The 6000-nt window shown below is 41.2% G+C and overlaps 1 protein-coding gene across 1 annotated transcript in view; it reads left to right on the top strand.

Moving 5' to 3' along the window:
- Positions 1 to 344: 344 nt before the first annotated feature.
- The window catches only part of b3gat1b (beta-1,3-glucuronyltransferase 1 (glucuronosyltransferase P) b), a 28693-nt gene continuing 23037 nt past the window's right edge, over positions 345 to 6000 (top strand). The window contains exon 1 of the mRNA XM_085797352.1: positions 345 to 610. The gene's annotated coding sequence lies outside the window, so the exon portion shown is untranslated. The remainder of the gene's footprint in view (positions 611 to 6000) is intronic.

Here is a 6000-nt window from a genome sequence, read left to right as displayed (position 1 = left end):
GGGGGCTGATCCTGTCGAGACTCCCTCAGTCCCATATAAATACACTCACAGATGTCTTTGCTTCAAGCCGTGTCTGCCTCTCTCTCTCTCACACACACTCACTCACTCCTCCTGGAATCAAACAATTAATACTATATAACAGCGCAGCGAGAGAAAGGAAGTTGAGGGTTATTCATTTGGTGCAAGGGGAGAGAGGAGCAGCTAGAGAAGGTGAAGTGAAGTGGGAGAAGAGGAGAGAGAGAGAGAGAGAGAAGAGTGACAGAGCGGAGGGAGGAGAGTAGAGGAGGGGAAGGAGGGGAAGGAGGGAGGGTTTTAGTGCCAAATTAGCTGCCCCCTCTTCTCCCACATCTCAGTCTGTGAGCACTGGAGCGCAGCGTGAGCTCCGGGAGCGCTTTCCCCTCCGACATGTACACCTGTAAGCCCTGTTCCTTCACTCATCCAGGGATGCAGGCAGCAGCAGCGGCAGCAGCAGCAGCAACGTTCACGTGTGAATGGCAACGACACACCGTTAGCGAGACGCAGAGTCTTTTAAATCAGTCTTGATGAGACCGCTCGGGCTCGGAGGCAGAGGCAGCAGAGGAGAAGGCGACAAGCACGGTCTACAATAAAGGTCTGAACCTTTTTCTCTTGTTTCTCTCTCTCTAAGCCTTTTAGAAATGTGCAGGAGTTTACAGATGTGGCTCGTGTTTTCACTGCTTCTCTTGCTTTGCTGGGTCTGAAATCACACTGTAAAAGCCCTGTGATACTATATCTGTGTGACTCAACTACAGAGACAGAACTTTCATGATGATGAAAGTGGTGTACAGAGAGACTACAGAGAGGATCATGGGTACTTCAGAGCAGAGAGCAGCTGTGTCGAGGGTCTTTGTTCATTTAACTTTGTTGCCTGTCGTTTGTTTCATGTGTAAAAAAAACCCTGTTTGGTTTGTGACATCTTCTCATTACAGAATAGTATTTAACTTCAGGTTGAAAAAGGACTGACACCTTGACACGATTCACGTTGCGTAATGTCACCGTCAGACCTTGGTTTGCAGAGATGTAGCCTGTCAGTCTTGGCTCTGCTCAGCGCCTCTGAAATGTAAATCTTTTAATTAGCCTTTGGATGAGATTCAAAACGGTCTTCTTGGCATCTTGTTACCAACTTGTCTGTCGGAAAAAAACAAAAAAAACTGACGCTAATGAAGAAGAAGTTTATTACAGTACATAAAATTGGATAGATAAAAGGAAATGTATTTGTCTTCTCATTAAAAACAACAGAAAAAAACAATTAATACATAGAAGTGGGATGTTCTGGTGATGCTGCTTCAGCCTCACAAACTGCAAAATGCAGCCAGTGACATTCATTCATTGAGGATTCAGACGTTCACAGCAGCATTAAACCAGCTGTTTCAAATGTTTTCATTGTTCCTCTTAGTTATAAATATGGAGTAACAAGACAAGCTCTGACTATATGGCTCAACTGCATCCTATTTGCATTCTGTATAGTGTCTCTCTTGCTCTCGCTCTCTCTATCTCTTCGTTTGCTCTGTACCTATAGATACAATATTTTTATTTAGCTGAATCTACAGTAAAGCTGTTCTCAAGTATGAAATAGAAACCGAAACATGACCCATTAGACAACATGTTAACCAGCTGTCACTTCTGAGCCGTTTCCAAGCTGCTGCTGCTGCTAAAACTGTGATTTTAGTAATAAGTAATAAGTGAAACACTACAGTCTGCTGTCAGAGAGAAAGCCCAGAGAGACAAGCTGCTACACAAAAGTTTGTCCCTATGCAATTTTTTGGGGAAAAAAGTCACTGTAGGGGTTTGAAAAGTCTAAAATCTACTTGTTCTTATCCAGATATTTTTGAATAGATCAGTCAGACCACCAGCAGAGCCTAATGAGCCATTCAGTTTTGACTGATCAAACATTTTTACACATTATGAAACCACAAGCAAATGTATTTTCAGTCTTTATTGATTGAAGTTCTATTAGTAGTGGATGAAAAACACGTTTTCTTCAACATTTAATGAAATTTAAAGATTTTTTTTTAAGATATACAGCTCATGTACACACGAATGGCTTTACAACTTATAATTTGCAGATTTGGATGCGGAGAGGGAACCTGTTTGGAAACTCATCAGAGAGCTATCAGGGAATCGTAAATCCTTCCCAACATTTCTGATTGTCCTTTGGATCCAAATCAAATGCATTTCAGCAGAATTAAAAGTAGCTGGGAAGGATATTCAAGAGAAAAATCATTACGCTTTGAAGGGGCTCTGCACCCTTTCCAGTTTCTATCTGCATACTCCGCTGTTCTCTTGATGTGCATTACAAAAAAAAAAAAAGTGCCTTTGAGTCAGATTGTTTGAGGTTGTTTTTGCCCACTTGAAAGCTGGTTAAGATCAGAGGCAAATTTTCACTTCAAGCGGAGGGAAAGCTACACGAGCAGATCAATACACACCGTGGGTCCACGCCAAACCAGCACCATCATCCTGCCGAGCAGGATGCTGACTCCTCTGAAGTTCCCACTAAACAGAAATCTTTTATGCCAGATTTACAATAAGGGATTTCTGGACTATAGCCTAGTCTAACAGCAGCAGTGTCAGTAATGCTAAAAACCCAGCAACGGCTGAATGATGATGGGCAGACTCTAAATGTGTTGGTAATATCCAGCTGATTCCCAGACATGCTGTGTTTCCTCTTTCACCTCCCATGCCCTGTTAGACCAAGTATTCAGACTATTCAGTGGGGGAACGCTGCAGTTGAATGATGGGGGGGTTAGGGTCATTTACAGCATGTCAACACTGAGTATGTTTATTTGCTAATAACCTCTTTGCAAAGTTCAAAATGAATCAGCTATAGCCTATTTGCATGCGTCATCTTTTTGGACAGATGATTTTGCATTCATCCCCCTCCTCAGGCCAGTTGACCAATCTCCACCACACACTAATATTTTGCAGAATGATTTCTCTGGCAGTTTTTTTTATTTATTTATTTTTAACTTTTTATTTTTCATTTTTCCACAAAAACAAAACATTCACTGACATAGGACCATATGAATTGAAATACAGGTAAATAAAATGCAGTAAAAATACCATAAAGAGAAATCGCACAGAGAATAAATATTTGCACCAAAAGGAATAACAGCAGTACAATATCAATCTTAGAGATGTATGACAGTCTTATAATAACCCATATTCCTCCATTAGTCCTCCAAATAGAGAGTAATACAGTTCCACCTTTGTGTCCATTTTCAGTTGTAGACTTGCAGTCATTCGCTCCATTGTGGAGACCCTTTTCAGTCTCTGTACCCACTGATTTATGGTCGGTGGTTTTGGATCTTTCCAGTTAACAGCTACCATTTTCTTAGCAATCAGTAAAAGTATCCGTAACATGTATCTTTGATCTGAACTGTATGTTTCCTGAGGCTCCCAGCAGGAATATCAATGGGTCCAATGGGGAATTCACTCGTAGGATCTTGTCTGTTTCTTCCTCGACTCTCTTCCAGAATTCTTGGATAACTGGGCAGTCCCAAAAGATATGAGAATGATCTCCAATGTTTCCACAGTTTCTCCAACACAATTCCACATTAGGTTCTTTCACTCTCTGGCAGTTTTGATTAAATTATTATTTGTAACTTCTGTTGGTCACTGAAGGTTTGAAATGTATGAGGTCAGTGCTTCCATGCATGACTATTACAACATGAATTTGAAACATCCTTCGTTCTACTAAATCTGGTCGTACTTCATATGTTAGCAGCTGTTGTGCTCCTCCTAGTCATTGTAATACATGTGTTTCCAGCGGCTCTTGATTCAGCGTCACTAAACTACTTGAGCTAACAAGCTTCACACTCTTCTCTAGGTGAGACAGACAATGGACCAGAGCTTGAATGTGATGTGAATGAATGCGGTGTCACTGAGCAGCGACTCTTAACATTCATGTACTGTGAAGCAGGAAGTGGCCATGTCACTTCACTGCACCAGCGGCAGCATGCAGTGCGTGCAGACAAAGACAAAAGGCTCATCTTCACACAGAGAGATCTTGAAGGCAGGTGCTCACTTGTGCCAGGATGAATCCTCAGACTAACAGTAGTTGCCTGGCGCTGAAGCTGTGAGATCTGATCCGACTGCAAATGTATTTCCATCAGCTATACAGTAAATGAAATGTAATAATATCGCAGCCTTGGTGCTAATGACATTGCAGTGCTTTGTGTTTGTTTTCCATAATCATCCCAGTTTCTCCTAGAGAAGTGATAAAGATGTTGTGCACATGCAGTAAATCATGGACATAGTCTGTTTGGTGCAGTATTATAAAACAAGATATGTTGAACACAGTTGATTGGCTCATCACAGGTTAACGATGCCACTTAAGACCGACACAGCCAGCGTGTATACTTCCAGCATAAAACACAGACACACATTGTGTTGTGGTAAAAATGAACTTCATTTACATTGTTACAATGTATGTTAGTATGCAAATGACTACAGGAGATAATTTTAATGAGTTTTGCAGTTAGAACAAAAAACAAAACAATAGAATAATTTATCTAAAGCAACATAATGATGATACGAGTTTTAAGGAGAGGTTTTCGAAAGAGGATACTAAATTTGTGGGGTCTTCAGACTCTGACTTCCACAGCTGAGGATCCACTATCATGTCTCTGAGGAGGATTTAACTTTAACTGGGGACTTATCATAAGGTTGTGGTCACCCGAGACTTTGGTTAATGTAGACATAAGATATAAGGGAACTAACAGCTTTTTAAAATCAATAAATAACAATCAATTAACAAACCAATTTCAAACCATGATAGCAAGGACTAGTGTGATAAGGTGACTTCTCAGAGTGTGTGAAAAGCCCGGCTGCAGCATAAAGGATGTTGCAATACTGTAGTTCAGTTTGAAAGAGATAAAAACACTGATGACCTTTTCTGAATCTGCAGATGAAAGGAAAGACTGATCTGGGTTAAATAAATCAATTGTACAAAGCGGTACGGCACAACTTTAATCACATAACAGTCAAAGGACAAAGACCCAGAGTAGACCCCTGTGGGACCCCACAACAGAGAGGAAGAGGAGGCATCAAGTACGATAAAGAACGGCCGGTGAGACAGATCATCCAGAGCCACATCACTGATGCTAATACAGACACTGTGATCATCCATGGTTGAGCTACAGTTTAGGAGAATTAAAACTGTCACTGTCAATATATAAGACCAGGATATGCCAGTGCTGTTTAGAGAGCAAAAAACATACCAAAGCAAATTATTGTTTGTAAAAGAAACATATTCTACTGAGATAAGTATGCATGCCTCTTTTGCATTCACTATAGGTGAGTTAGAGAAGCCAGTTTACCCACTGTGCAGGTCTTTGACCCCACTGAGGTCGCACAGAAGTCCCCAGGCCCAGGGATCAAACCAAGGCACTTCTTGCATGGTACAATTTGTCTGAAATATTAGATGTGAATGGCAATGTAGAGATGGGTCTAAGACCACTGGGTAAACCCCTACTAGTATGTTAAATATTGGTGGGGAAGAACAGCAGAAGACTGTAAATAGCAGCAACAGTGGAACCAGCAGTCTGTCACAGTGCTTTTTAAAAACCAAGTGGGACTGCAGGCTGAAAGGCAGCTGCCTTATTCTGAAAGCGCAACAGTGCGTTCCAAGGTTGACAGAGAGATTCCAGTGAAGAGAGTCGGTGCTGAGGATGGACAGGAGTCAACATCAAGCTCAGTGAACTATGATAATTGAAAATATCTGACTAACCTGGAGACTAGTTTATAGTTTTAAAGAGAGTTCTGGGACAGTGAGTGGACATCAGATGTTAAGTGGAATAACAAGATCATTTTACTTTCGTTTCAGTTCTGTCTTTTTAAATTCCTCATTCCCATTCCCAGAAGGATCTGGTGCTCATAGACCGATAAAAGTGAGCAAATCAGCATCGGAGGATTCAGGGTCAGGAGAGATGAACAGTAACAGATTCCTGTTTGGGATCAGAGACGAAAAAAATCAAAACATCT

The sequence above is a fragment of the Trachurus japonicus genome, chromosome 14 (assembly GCF_045865225.1).
Source record: "Trachurus japonicus isolate A0001 chromosome 14, Traja_1.0".
In the NCBI taxonomy this organism is placed as follows: domain Eukaryota; kingdom Metazoa; phylum Chordata; class Actinopteri; order Carangiformes; family Carangidae; genus Trachurus; species Trachurus japonicus.
The sequence above is the reverse complement of the archived record's forward strand: the minus strand, read 5'-3'. Positions and strand labels throughout refer to the sequence as shown.